Source organism: Sarcophilus harrisii, chromosome 3 (assembly GCF_902635505.1).
Source record: "Sarcophilus harrisii chromosome 3, mSarHar1.11, whole genome shotgun sequence".
Classification (NCBI taxonomy): Eukaryota; Metazoa; Chordata; class Mammalia; order Dasyuromorphia; family Dasyuridae; genus Sarcophilus; species Sarcophilus harrisii.
In genome coordinates, this window is record NC_045428.1 from 181,199,615 (window position 1) to 181,215,483 (window position 15,869).

General features: G+C 37.1%; 1 pseudogene; it reads right to left on the reverse strand.

Moving 5' to 3' along the window:
- Positions 1 to 13,490, reverse strand: part of LOC100926647 — a 120,787-nt pseudogene extending 107,297 nt beyond the window's left edge.
- Positions 13,491 to 15,869: the final 2,379 nt, after the last annotated feature.

The window sequence follows — 15,869 nt, forward strand, 5'->3', positions numbered from 1 at the left end:
TGTGTCTATACAAGTTGGGGATCAAGTAAAATATAAGAAGAAAGATTAAAAAGTGCCAGGTTTTGAAGAGCTTTAAATGTCAAACAGAGGGTTTTATATTAGATGTTGGAAGTCATAAGTAGACATTTGTTTGTTTTGTAGGAGAGTGATATTGTCAAACCTGCACTTTTTGAAGCTCAATTTGATAGTTGAGTGGAGGATGGATTGTAATAAGAATAGATTTGAGGCAGGGTCAGTAGGATCATGAATAAGTCACCAATTGCAATAGTTCAGGTATGAAGTGATAAGGGCTATGTATTGGGATGGCTATAGAATCCAAGGAAAGAAGGGGAACAGTTAGAGATGTTACAAAAGGTAAACATAATAGTATTTGCCCTGACTGGATATAAGCAATAAAAAAGTGAAGGGACTCTAGGTTGGAAGTCTGTATACTATGCAAAAATAATGGTATCTCATTCGTAATAGGGAAATTAAGAAGAAGACAGGGTTAGGGGGAAAGATAATGACTTGTTTTAGATATTTTGATGTGCATTATCTTATTTAGATGTCTAATGGACAGATGAGATAATGGAAATCAGAATATTTCTACAATTTTCTCTCTTCCCTTTCTCTTATTGGTCTCCCTAATTTTCTGTATGTTTCAGCTAAATTCCCTTCTTCTAGGGGAAGCTTTCTCTAATCTCTTTTTGTTCTATGCCTTCCATCTTTTACTCATTTCCTATTTAACTTGTACAAAGCTTGTTTGCATTTATTTGTTTGCTTGGGTCTCCCATTAAATTGTGAGCTCCTTAAGGGCAAGGAATATTTCCCCCCTCTTTTTGCATGCCCATCACTTGACACAGTCCCTGGCTCTTAATAATTTTATTAACTGTTGATTATTTCCAATTTATTCTATATCTAGAATGTTCACATGCATATTAATGTTGCTCCCCTATTAGACTACAAAGTCATTGATAAAAGGAACTGTCTTTTTATGTATTCCCAAAATATAGTAGAGTCAATGGCTAGTACATAGTATGTGCTGAAGAATGTTTGTTGACTGACTTACTGAAATCACAAAGGAGAAACCAAATCTATGTCAGGAAATTAAAAAAATGGAAGAAAGTCACAAAGAGAAAGAAGGGAAGAAGAACCACCGTGTTAGAGCTAAAAAGAAAATAAAAACAAACAAATTTGAGGCTATTCCAGAAAAATTACCTGATCAGAGAAAGCAGATATTGATCTTCCAAGAGCAAATCAAATACATTCAAGGATGCAATCAGATGAAGGAACAAAAAAGCTAAAGGCAACATCTAAAAACAAACAAAAATAGATGTTTAATTATCATATTCTTGTCTAAAGTATTAGAGGAACTGTTTGTCAATCTTATACCAGCAGAAAAATCTGTTGTGGTTACACATATATAGTATGTGCTGTCTTCCCTATTAGAATATAAGTTCTTTGAGGGTAGGGATTATCTTTCTTTTTGCTTTATATACCCAGCTTTTAGCACAGTGCTGGATTACAGAGTAAATGTTTGTTGACAGAATGAGAACACAATGAGACAGCAAAAAAGATAAAGAATTTGAGTGGGTAAAAATCAGATGGAATGAACTGATTGCATATGGAAGTCAAATCAACAATCATTTATTAAGTACCAGGGACTGTGCTAAGTGCTGAATGAATAAAGAAAGGTAAGAGACAGTTCCTGTTCTCAAAGATTTCATAATCTATGGAAAAGAATCTGGAAAAACTGGAGAAGGAAAAAAAAAACAATAATTTGATTTTATTGTCCTTTTTAAAAAAAGAATTATGATTAATTCCATTTGTGGAAAAATTGTATTTGGAAAAGACATTCATTATGAATATTTGATTTTAAGAGGAATTTATATTGGCTACATATTCATACTTATGGGATTTCTGTCCTTGGGAGGGAGGGAAACAAAATAAACAACTCTATCTCATGTATGTTTGAAATATTAAATTGTCTGAAGGATTGAGATTAGAACAGATGATCTGAAGAAGTCCTTGAAAATTGTGTCTATTAGGAAACTTACAAATATTTACTGGGATGTGGCAATCTGTAACATATAAGTAGTATTGCATTACAGGGAGGGGTGTTTTTTCTTTCTTTTTGTATGGAGAATTTCACATTAGAAGAATGAAAACTGAGCTGCATGTGTAATTGAGTTGTAATTGAGGGGCTTGTTAAACTAACTGTCAGCAATGAAATATTAGTATGATAGACTGTCACTTCAATGAAATGTCATCAGTGAAATGTTGCATGATGAAATCCCCATTATAATGTCTGGGTTAGCTCTCTGAAAGTCCTCTGAATGGGTCTTGGTTTCAGCAGAATAATCACCACAAGAATAGTTAGGAATAAAGTCCAAAATCTTTATTGTCTCCTTCATTCCTGGGGCTGGGCTAGCTTTCTGGCGGACCTTTAGATAGACCTTGGTCTTAGCGGAAGAATGCAGGAGACAGGAGAGTCACCAGGATGGTGGGAGATAGAATGTCTCTCTTCCAGTCCTTGTTAGCCCTTATATACTCTATTACAATTACAATATTACAGCACATTATGCACGTGTGAATTTAGAGAACTGTGAAGACCGAGTTAGCACCCTGCATGCCTCAGAATCAGCCAGAGTCAGGATAAGCAAAAGTCCTTGGTCTTTAGGGTGTAGAAGTGAACAGGATGGACACACGATCTTCACGACCTACTGCCAAAGTGACTCTGGCTTGTCTTACTCCACCCCCTAATCCTTCCCACAATTCTCTGTATACACTAAAAAATTGAACTAACACAGAATAGTGGGAAGGGCCGTTTTCCAGCATATGCTAATAGGGTATTGTCCAATTGGCAATTAGCCTTAAGTGCTCGGTTGTCTGACCTCAGTGTATCAACTCAGAGTTTCAGCCCTTTACAGAGAACCATTACACCAAGTATATGTAAAGTAGATAACCATAGTCTCATCAGTTCCTCTGAGTTAACACCTTGTTTCAAGTATACTTCTTTTAAGTATACTTCTCCAAAGTTCTGGCTCTCTATACCCCATGACACTGTCAATGATGAAATGTCAATGACAAGATGCTATATGGAGAGATGTCATGGCAATGAAATATTGCATGATGATGTCATTGGGATGAAATGGTCACAAAGAAAGGTCAACTGCCAGGAGTTACCATAGCAAATAACACACACACACACACACACACACACTCACACAAACTTTGCATACTTTTGCTTTTAATCAAATATAAGTTTATAGAAACCTTTTTCAACTAGAGATTAAATGCAGAGCCAGTGTAAATTAAAATGCTAAGAAAATTTTTTTTCTTTCACTTTTTGAATCCCAGCAGATAGTGCATGTAATTTCTGTGTTCCACCTTTTTTAAACACTGCAAAGCAGGTCATCCTAGCATCTCTGAATCAAGAGATTTAGTTCAATCACCTGCTTCTCTTTTCTCACCTCACCTATCTCTTTCCCTGTTGGAGCTCCAAGTAGTCTGTTAAACCTTCTGCAATGATTACAAGAAGGAGAGTTCTCAGGAAAGGCAGCAAAATTCTAATAGAAGAAAAACTGTTCCCAATGAAAAACACATTTGAAGATCTAAATGTAGTACCCCTCATACCACATCAATAGAACCTTTAATGATCATCAGAGCCAGACTTCACTCTTCCAGTCAGGAGAAAGATTGTTTCAAATCTGTTTGTGCCTGGAGCATTTTTGAATGTGACAGTATTCTCATTCATGGCATAAACATGACATCCCACTGGAAGTGCTATCCAAGTTCACAGCAATACAGTATGATATGAAAGTATAAACTTAAGTAGAAACTTCATTTCCTATCTGAGATAATAAGTATAACTAACTTTTGAGGTCACCTATTATGTCATAAAAACTGAAAGAGCAAGGAAAATAAGACCCTATAATATGGCAGCTATGAGCTCATAGTAACAAACTGTGTTACATGCGTTATTGTCCCTTTTATATAATGACCTTCATTTCAAAGTTGCCTTAGCTACTAGTTCTGTTTAGGCATTTTAGCTTTTTTTTTTTTTTTTTTTTTTTTTTTTTTTTGAGAATAGGTGACTAGGGGCTGATGAAATATACTCTGATGGACAATCAGAATCTGATTGAAATTCTATTTTAGGATAGTTAATCTAGTTAATCACTGGTTGATTGGTTGAATGACTGATTTGCAAACCAGACCTGTTACTCTTTGCTTTAGGTGATCTAGCTGACAACAGGGGTTCAGTCATAGCTGAAGACTTCAGGCTCCCTTGACCCATATTAAGATTTAAGATTCTCCTTTTTCTGCTTCTCATAATAATGAGCTGACTGGAAACAAACGATGCTAGCTTTCAGTATTGATAGATACTTTCCACCCTCATTATAGAAATATTTTCAAAAGCTAAGGATATTGAATGTTATAATAGTAATGTCATATCTCATGATTTAATCATGAGACACATGAGTTTTTCGTTTAAATTTGATGTTCTCATGATCTCAATGTTTTTCATGAAAATCTTGTTATTTCTGCATCCTTTTAAACTCCAGCTTAAATTGCTTGTCAATTGCCTTGCTCTTCTTGAGTCTCTGGCTTCTGAGCTTCTTCAATATGATTTTATACTGTACATCTATTTATAATGATTACTTCAGTCTCTTTTCTCTTAAAGAAAGCATTGTACATTGTTCCCAGTCTCTCTTAATGGAATCTATTGACTTGGGAACAGTAGTCTTTGGAAAGTAAGGATAGTGAGACAAGAGAATAGGGGTTAGGAGAAGATAAGGTAGGGGAAAAGTGGCTTGTGAGAATAGTGGAGAAACTTTTTTTTAAACAGTTATATTGTCATTACAGCTAGTGTGTTCCCACGAGGATTAATGAAAACTAACAAAAAGCAGTCTAAGAAAATGGCACACTACGAATAGGGAGATAATTGCAATATAGCTCAAAAGAAATCTCTAAATATATATTAAAACTATAGGCATCTTCAGTAAATCTCAAAGTACATCTGTTATTGGGTTTAAATTTTTTAGAGCCTGCACCAAGAAAACGACTTAACCACATAAACATCCAAATGCACACAAAACGTCTGTTAATTATTTTTGAAGGGGAGTTGTGATTTTCCCTTCCTGCCCACTTTCCTAAAACCCAAACTCAATCTGTTTTGATTTTAGAACGCTCATGGAATAGTCTAAAAGGCTCATAATTCCAAGTTTTATAAGCCCCTCACTATGGATATTAACAATTATACAGGCAAGCAACTTTTAGCTTTCTCTTTTCTTACCTTCTCTGTCATGCACTGGAACTGTGTATCTTATAAGAATTAGTTATTATACTTGCATTGACCCAGAATGTCAGTGATATTGCCAGACATATAACCCTGTTCACTTTTCTATTTGAATACATTCCTAATTGATTTTACATCTAATTTTCATACAAAAATGATGTTTGGGATAGAATATAAGGAAAAAAAAGTGTTGGTATAATTGTGCAATATTTTAAGTATCTTTTATGTTAACTATTAAATATACTACAGAAACTTCTTGTTCATATGTTTCCCAGATATGTAACCTACTTATTTCTTTCTTCATGCATTTTTATTGTCCAGAGGATTCTCCAGTGACAGAACATTTTCAATTGCTTCTCTTTGGTAGAATTAATTATCTCCTGATAGATTCTCTTTCCAAGTTTAAAATTGCATTTAAAAACTCTTTTGTTTCCTGCGTTCTAATTGGGTACTCTTTGAACTATAGATTCTTTGGGTGGATGCTTGTTTATGAATCTCCTTGGGCTTTGAAGTGATTGTCAACATTTTTATGAGCTGGGTACAATATTCTATACAATATGTAATTCAATTGGGAAATCACTTTTATTTTTTAAAGGCTTTGATTTATGCTGAAAGACCAAAAAGACCCACCTGATAAAAATAAAAGTTGAAAAATAATTACGTTTTTAAACATTTTTGTTATAAATGCCTGATTAGTTTACCTTGGAGTCTATATAAATAAAACATTTCTTTTTAATTGAGAGGCAGTATGCAAGAGTAAATGTAGCAGTCATCCAATTTGAATAAGAAGAGAGGATTCCAAGCCCTAGTTCTAACTCTTACTAGAGAGCAAATTCACCTGTATTTACTGCTATACAAAATGAAGAAATTAAACCAGATAATCATTAATATTCATTATATCCTAAAAATTCTGTGAAGGGAATTAAGTAAGTACCTACTATGTGGCAGGTATTATACATGCTATCTTATTTTATCTTCATAAGTCTATTAGGTAAGTTCTCTAATTATCCCCATTTTATGGTTAAGGAAACTGAGGCAGAGAGATGTTAAGTGACTGACCCAAAGTCAGAAAGCTATTACATGTCTAAAAGCAGATTTGAACTCATGTCTTTCTGACTAGGGTCCAATATTATATATCTAGTAGACTACTTAGCTGCCTAATTATCTGTGATTCAATAATTAGTTCTTTCTCTCATGCTTACAGACTCTTGTGTATGTGTATATGCGTATGTGTGTTTTATGAATGAAGGTCTGTATTCCTATCCCTATTTCTATATAATAGAGAGATATTTATCTGAAAGTTATTTTTCTAGAAAGCCAAAACATTTTAGAATCAGAAAAAAGCCAAAGCAACTTAAGGGCAATTAAAATAGTCACCATGTCTAAGTCTAAAGTTCATATATTTTGATTTTATCCATAGATACTTACAGTTGTAATTTATTTTATATGTTATTATAATAATCTATCTATCTATCCATCCATCATCCATCGGACCTCAGTGCATCAACTCAATTTCAGCCCATTACATGTCCTACTTTCTTTTGTTTTAGAGCACAGGTGGTCATGCCATCCCTGACTTCTCAGGGCAATGAGACCCCCCAAAGGGAGGTGATCACACCCTCCCTGACTTCTCAGGAAAGGAGGTGAAAACACCAAAAAGGAGGTGATCATGCCTCCTCTGCCCCCCTTCTCAGGAAAGGAGGTGAAAGCACTAAAAAGGAGATGATCACTCCCTCCCTGACATCTCAGGAAGGGAGATGAAAAGCACCAAAGGGAAGTGGGGATTGCTAGCAGGTTTCTGGGCTGAAGGCTCTTATTAGAAACAGGTATGCACAAACCCATCAGCATGGGAGATATTATACAAGCACATAGCAATAACTTACAGGCTATTAGTGATGACTCTCCCCACAGCCAGCATAGGCTTGATGTGGTGTAACAAACATGAATTATACATGCAAGTAATGATATAACAAACGAAATGAATCAACATGGTACTGTAAAAGATTTCCGGAAGTCCCAGAAGGAGGGTATGTAAACAAGAGTCCCACATATGCCTTCTTCAGTAGCTAAGAGATAGTCCAAAACCAATTTATTGTCCATTGCTTCATGTGCCAGGGAATCCAATGATCCCCACAAGTTTTTGAAGTCCTACAACAGTCTTTTTATATGTTAGGGAATCCAATGATTCCTGCAGATTTTGAAGTCCTGCAACTGTCTTATCATTTTTCAGAAAATCCAATGATTCCCGAGGGTTTTCAAGTCCTACAACAGTTTTATCATGTCTCAGAGAATCCAGTCATTTCTGAGGGTTTTGAAGTCCAACAATTTTTGATGTCCATGAGTCAAACACCATAACTGCAATCCTCTTTCAATGGTGAGCACAATCAGCAACAGCACAAATATTATGTTTGGACACATCTGTAAAGATAATTGATCATTTAAAAGGAACTTCAAAAAACCTTTTCTTCAAGAATCCATCACCAGTAATTTAATAGTCTGGTTATCTTTAATGGAGACCCGTGTGTAAAATTTGGAGCCATGGCTAATAAAATTTGCCACTCTGGGATGGTTTCATAGCACACATTAATTTATGTACTGGTATAAAAGGTGTATATAAAAGGTGTATATCTTGTTAGGTCTTGTTTCAGATAATTGTACTGTTAGCTTAGTGGCCTTTAATAAAATTCTAGCCACAAGTACTGGGTAGGGAGTAAGGCTTTGTTCTGGTTGTGCCGGGAGGTTCACCCACTCTATCACACTGTCTCCTTGATGAAGGACTCCTGTGGGTGCCTCTTGTGTGGCAAAAACTGATATTTCTAAGGGTTTTTGAGTGACTCTTTCAACCACATTGGATAAAGCCAGTTCAACTTTTCTCAAAGCCTCTTGAGCTTCTTTTGTAAGCTGGCGTGGTGAATTTAAAGCACTGTCTCCCCTTAAAATGTCATATAATGGTTGTAACTGATAGGTAGTCAAGCCTAACACTGGTCGCATCCATTGGATATCTCCTATCAATTTCTGAAAATCATTCAATGTATTTAGCTTCTCTGTTCTTAAGGACAGTTTTTGAATTGTAAGCACCTTAGGATATACTTCATATCCTAAATATTGAAACGGAGCATTTCTTTGAATTTTTTCTGGTGCTATGTATAATTTGTAATTCCTTAGTGTTTCTATGGTCTTTTGTAGACATGCTTCTAACATTTGTTCCTCAGGTGCACATCCCAATATACCATCCATATAATGTAATAGCATAACTTTTGGGAATGCTTTTCTTACTGGAGCAAGAGCAGCAGCAACATACATTTGACACATAGTAGGACTCCTTTTCATTCCCTGTGGCAAAACTAAGTTAATGCTGGGCACTGAAAAGGCAAATCTTTTCATATCCTCCTTATCCAGAGGGATAGAATAGAAACAATTCTTAATATCTATGACCCAAAGAGGCCATTCTCTAGGCAACGGAATAGGAGAAGGAAGTCCAGGCTGAAGAGTTCCCATAGTTTCCATCTGTTCATTTACCTTTCTTAAATCAGTCAACATCCTCCATTTTCCAGATTTCTTTCTTACAACAAATACTGGGGAATTCCAACAACTTAGAGAAGGTTGTAAGTGTCCTTGGTCAAGTTGCTCCTGTAATATATATAATAAGGCCTTAATTTTATTGCTAGCTAAGGACCACTGTTCTATACACACTGGTGTATCAGTTTTCCATTGGATAGGAACAGGTGAAAGTGTTGGCAGGCCTTCAACAGCAGCCCTGCCTAAAAAAATGAAGTACTCATTTTTAACCCTAATTGATGTAAAACGTCTCTTCCCCACAGATTGATGGGGATTTTTTCAACTATAAAAGGAGTAAAAACTCCTGTTTCACCTTCAAAAGTCCATTTCAAAGGCGTAGCACTAACTTCAGCTGCTATTGATCCTCCTACACCAGACATATAGGTGTCTGTTTTAATCTTTGGCCAGTGACTGGGCCAGTTGGCACCTCTAATGACTGTATGATCTGCACCATTCTCTACCAATCCTTCTAATGGTATGTTATTTATATAGATAGTGAGCATAGGTCGGTCAGCTGTCACAGCTGCTGTCTAATATATTCCTGGATTTTGTTGCTTGGAGTCACATCTGGGTGACTATCACCAGATTGCTTATTAGGAGTCTGTATCAGTAAACCTGATGCTACTACTTTTCCTGGGTCATAAGTCACACGTTATCTAACTGTATCAGTGACGGAGATATTATCTACACATTCCCCAGTTTCTCAAATCAGTGCATGGATGGACACTGTTTTGTACCTACTCTCAGGAGGTAAAAATGGTCAAATCTACTGTGCCTGGAGGCAAAGGATCCATAGGCTGGAGAGGAACAGATTTCACCTCTCCAGGGGGTATCTCAATTGTCCCAGCTGCATCGAACTCTATTCTCCCCAATTGTAATCCCTTTCTGCCATCAGGTTGCTTTCTGGCTGATTGATTGTGTAATCCCTTTTTCCCATCAGATGGCTTCCTGGCGGATTGGTCATGTCTGGGTACTGGACTTTTAAGCACTCTCTGGGTGTACCATTGGCTGCCATCATGCCCCAAGTGTTTTTTGCCTGGGGTCCTGGAGCTGGGCCCCTCATGCTGTTTCCCTGAATCAGTCTACATTCTGAGGCCCAGTGGAAGCCTCTTTTGCATTTTGGACACGGGGTATTGGGTCTTGTTCTTCCACCCTGTTTTCTCATTCTGTCTCTATGCCAACATTGAGCTTTCAGATGCCCTTTACCACATTGAAAAGCATTGACTAGTATCTCTGGAAGTCCCTTGCCAGAAGGGATCCTGTCTTCCCATGTTGGGATCTTGGGAAGTCTGCATCATAGCCTGGCTATAAAAGGCATTTATGCCCACTGTGGCACAGAGTCTTATGATCTCATCTAAAGGAGCATCCTTGCGTAGTCCTAGTATAATTCTTCTGCAGATCTCATTAGCATTTTCTTTAGCAAGTTGCCTTATCAAAATATCTGTTACTGCATTTTCACCATTAGTTTATATGACAGCTGTCTGCAAATATCCCACAAAATCAGCAAAGGGTTCATTTGATCTTTGTGCAGTTTTTGTGACGGCCTCCACTTGTGGTTTTTATTGTGGAGAGAAGCCCATGCTTTGATAGCAGCAGCAGCAATTTGCTCATATGCTTCTATGGAGTAATTGATCTGTACTGAAATGTCTGCATAAGAACCTACACCTGTTAGTTGGTCACAGGTAATTGAAGTATTAACTGCACTTTGACTATTTTGTTGGTCTTGTATCCTACAGAGCTCAATATATTCAGAAAGCCACAACAAGTTTTGTCCAGGTTCTAAGCATACCGTTGCTATGGATTTCCAGTCACTAGGGTGTAATGGGCTGAGGCTTGAGTTGATGCACTAAGATCCCAAGCACGTGAGGCTAAATAGTAATTGGACTATACTCTATTAATATATATGCTTGGAAAAAGAATGGCCCCCACCAACTCTTTGTGCAAGTCCTGATGTGTTGTATAGGAAATGACGATTTTGGTGGGTGGAGGCAGCAAGACAGGAAGAGAGACGGAAAGAGATTGCTGGCTGGGTTCTGCTCTAGGGGCTGCTGATCTCGTGGCTTCTGGTCTGGCTGGCTTCTTGAATCAGTTCCCTTTTACCTCTGACCCCTTTCTACCTCCGATTCTTCTTCATCTCTACTGAGAACAAAAGACTGAAGATTTTCCCCTAACCTGAATTCCTGACTCCGGATTTTAAAAACCCCTAGTCATCATACTAGGGGTTAAGTCTTCATAAGCCAAATTCTGTAATAACATCTTAACATAAGCTGATGTAGCCCCATAAAGAGTGCAAGCCTTGCAGAAACTAGGCATTGATCCATACTTAACGCCATACACCAAGATAAGGTCAAAATGGGTTCATGACCTAGGCATAAAGAATGAAACTATTAATAAATTAGAGGAACATAGGATAGTTTACCTCTCAGACCTGTGGAAGGGGAAGGTCTTTATGACCAAAGCAGAACTAGAGATCATTACTGATCACAAAATAGAAAATTTCGATTATACCAAACTGAAAAGTTTTTGTACAAACAAAACTAATGCAGACAAGATTAGAAGGGAAGCAATAAACTGGGAAAATATTTTTACAGTCAAAGGTTCTGATAAAGGCCTCATTTCCAAAATATATAGAGAATTAACTCTAATTTATAAAAAATCAAGCCATTCTCCAATTGAAAAATGGTCAAAGGATATGAACAGACAATTCTCAGATGAAGAAATTGAAACTATTTCTAGTCATATGAAAAGATGCTCCAAGTCATTATTAATCAGAGAAATGCAAATTAAGACAACTCTAAGATACCACTACACACCTGTCAGATTGGCTAAGATGACAGGAAAAAATAATGATGATTGTTGGAGGGGATGCGGGAAAACTGGGACATTGATGCATTGTTGGTGGAGTTGTGAACGAATCCAACCATTTTGGAGAGTAGTTTGGAACTATGCTCAAAAAGTTATCAAACTGTGCATACCCTTTGATCCAGCAGTGTTACTACTGGGATTATATCCCAAAGAGATTATAAAGAAGGGAAAGGGACCTGTATGTGCACGAATGTTTGTGGCAGCCCTTTTTGTAGTGGCTAAAAACTGGAAACTGAATGGATGTCCATCAGTTGGAGAATGGCTGAATAAATTGTGGTATATGAAAATTATGGAATATTACTGTTCTGTAAGAAATGACCAACAGGATGATTTCAGAAAGGCCTGGAGAGACTTACATGAACTGATGCTGAGTGAAATGAGCAGGACCAGGAGATCATTATATACTTCAACAACAATACTATATGATGACCAGTTCTGATGGATCAGGCCGTCCTCAGCAACGAGATCAACCAAATCATTTCTAATGGAGCAGTAATGAACTGAACTAGCTATGCCCAGAAAAAGAACTCTGGGAGATGACTAAAAACCATTACATTGAATTCCCAATCCCTATATTTATGCACACCTGCATTTTTGATTTCCTTCACAAGCTAATTGTACAATATTTCAGAGTCTGATTCTTTTTCTACAGCACAATAACCTTTTGGTCATGTATACTTATTGTGTATCTAAATTTATATTTTAATATATTTAACATCTACTGGTCATCCTGCCATCTAGGGGAGGGGGTGGGGGGGGTAAGAGGTGAAAATTTGGAACAAGAGGTTTGGCAATTGTTAATGCTGTAAAGTTACCCATGTATATATCCTGTAAATCAAAGGCTATTAAATTAAAAAAAAAAAAAAAAAAAAAGAGTGCAAGCCTTTTTCAGGTCTTTGAGGATTTCTATCTCAAAAGGAGTGTATCTTCTACTTTCTTGACCTGAAGAGTTAAACTGTTGAATCATAGCATATATTTGTAGTTTCAACTCAGCTATATCCTTCCTTTCCTTTGTGATTGTAAGTACTGCCTTTTGCAATCTACTCATAGGAGGTGGTGATTTCTGGGGGGGAGGTGAAGAGGAGGGGCAGGTGCTGGTGGTGTCACTTCACCTCCCACTACTCCTCCTCCCTCCATCCTGGAAGGTGGAGTTGATGAGGTTGTGTCAATTGTCTGCTCTGTAGGCAGAGTTGAAGAGTTAAAGGTGAGGGAAAATCACCACACCCTTGAACCTCATTTAAGTCTCCATGCCCAGTGGGGATATGATCATTAAACTGTTCTTTGTCTTCCTCTTTTTCCTCACACTTCCTCATCTGGCTGTTCCTAAAACTTTTCTTTTTTCTATAACTTTCAGGATTCTTTAAGGCCAATTGTATTATGTTGTATATATAGAATGCTTCCTTAGAAATTGAATGAGGACCTTTATCATTGTATTATTCACATAGGTGTTGTCCTACCAGCTTCCAATTATCTGGCAAAATTTCTTCTTTTTCTAAGAACCAAGGGGATGTGCGTTCTAATGTACCCAAGAGTCTAGCAATTCCAAGGTATAATTAAGCCTTGTCCCTTGATCAACTTAAGCATGGTTTCTATAGCACCCTTTCGGGGTGGGGGTGGGGATGGGGCTGCGGATGGAGGAAAATCTTTTCCTAACACCTGCCCCATTTCAGCAAGAAAAGGTTACTAGTTTAGCCCTTAACAAAGTAAGTTCCCTATTTGTCTATTAAAATACTCACCCAATTTCCTCGTCACTGGGGATTTCAGTGAAAGTAGGGTCCTTGGTCCACATGGGCACCAATTGTGAAGACTGAGTTAGCACCCTGGATACTTTAGAATTGGCTGAAGTCAGGATAAGCAAAAGTCCTTGGTCTTTGTTGTTGGTCGAAATCAGAGGAATGGCCACAGCAATCTCTACACCTTTCTTTCTCCTCTCCAGGCCAGCAGTCACCTGGCTTGTCTTACTCCACCCTGTAATCCCTCCTCCAAATCTTTCTATACATCAACAGATCAAACCAGCACAGAATGTTGGGATGGGCCATTTTCCAAGCATATGCTAATAGAGTACTGTCCATTTGGTAATTAGCCTTAAGTGCTGGGACCTCACTACATCAACTCAGTTTCAGCCCATTACACAGTAGAGATCACAAGCAGTACCTGAAGTTGGGAAACTCAAAGAAACAGACCAAAAAAAAGATTCATTTTCATCAGATAAATATGTATATATAAATATATTTATATATAAATTTATATATATATTTCTGTTAGAAATGACCAACAGGATGATTTCAGAAAAGCCTAGAGAGACTTACATGAACTGATGCTGAGTGAAACGAGCAAGACCTATATCATATATCAGATAAGAAAGATGAAGTGGTACTCTCCCTCCTGGCTCTGGTGATAGTGACCATTCTATGAATAAATTGTGTCTGGACACAGTAAAATAAAACATCCAGGAAAAAGAGAAAGATTGTCTTGGTCTTATCAGTTTTAAAGAAAAAACCTCTTCCAATTATTCTGCTAATCAAAGAAAGCTATTTCTACCCATATGGCAAAAAATTTAGTATGCAATGTGCCTCCATTTTAGACAATCTCAGCATGTGTGCAGCAAGTCTCCTTATATATAGTTTCCATGCAGATTAAAAATTGTAAACTTTTAGAGGGTATGATGGCAATAGGAAGAAACTTTGCAACAAAACCAGAAAGGACAAGTGATGGTTTGACCAGTAAGTAAAAATCAGTGACCTTAAAATAAGTCTGCAATTTTTTTAAATAGCCTTTTATTTATAGGTTATATGCATGGGTAACTTTACAGCATTGATAATTGCCAAACCTCTTGTTCCAATTTTTCCCCTCTTAGCCTCCACCCCCTCCCCCAGATGGCAGGATGACCAGTAGATTTTAAATATATTAAAATATAAATTAGATACACAATAAGTATTCATGACCAAACCGTTATTTTGCTGTACAAATAGAATCAGACTCTGAAATATTGTACAATTAGCTTGTGAAGGAAATCAAAAATGCAGGTGGGCAAAAATATAGGGATTGAGAATTCAATGTAATGGTTTTTAGTCATCTCCCAGAGTTCTTTCTCTGGGCGTAACTGGTTCAGTTCATTACTGCTCCATTGGAAATGATTTGGTTGATCGCATTGCTGAGGATGGCCAGGTCCATCAGAACTGGTCATCATCTAGTATTAGGGTTCTAGTATAATGATCTCTTGGTCCTGCTTGTTTCACTCAGCATCAGTTCGTGTAAGTCTCTCTAGGCTTTTCTGAAATCATCCTGTTGGTCATTTCTAACAGAACAATAATATTCCATAATATTCATATACCACAATTTATTCAGCCATTCTCCAACTGATGGGCATCCACTCAGTTTCCAGTTTCTAGCCACTACAAAAAGGGCTGCCACATACAGGTCCCTTTCCCTTCTTTATGATCTCTTTGGGATATAAGCCCAGTAGTAACATTGCTGGATCAAAGAGTATGACAGTTTGATAAATTTTTGAGCATAGTTCCAAATTGCTCTCCAGAATGGTTGGATGTATTCACAGTTCCACCAACAATGTATTAGTGTCCCTGTTTTCCCACATCCCCTCCAACATTCCACATTATCTTTCCCTGTCATTCTAGCCAATCTGACAGGTGTATAGTGGTATCTTAGAGTTGCCTTAATTTGCATTTCTCTGATTAATAATGACTTGGAGCATCTTTTCATATGGTTAGAAATAGTTTCAATTTCTTCATCTGAGAATTATCTGTTCATATCCTTTGACCATTTATCAATTGGAGAATGGCTTGATTTTTTTATAAATTAGAGTCAATTCTCTATATATTTTGAAAACGAGGGCTTTATCAGAATCTTTGACTGTAAAAAGGTTTTCCCAGTTTATTGCTTCCCTTCTAATCTTGTCTGCATTAGTTTTGTTTGTACAAAACCTTTTCAGTTTGATATAGTCAAAATTTTCTATTTTGTGATCAGTAATGATCTCTAGTTCTTCTTTGGTCATAAATTCCTTCCCCTTCCACAGGTCTGAGAGGCAAACTATCCTGTGTTCCTCCAATTTATTTATAATCTCATTCTTTTTGCCTAGGTCATGAACCCATATTGACCTTATATTGGTGTATGGTGTTAAGTGTGGATCAATGCCTAATTTCTGCCATAT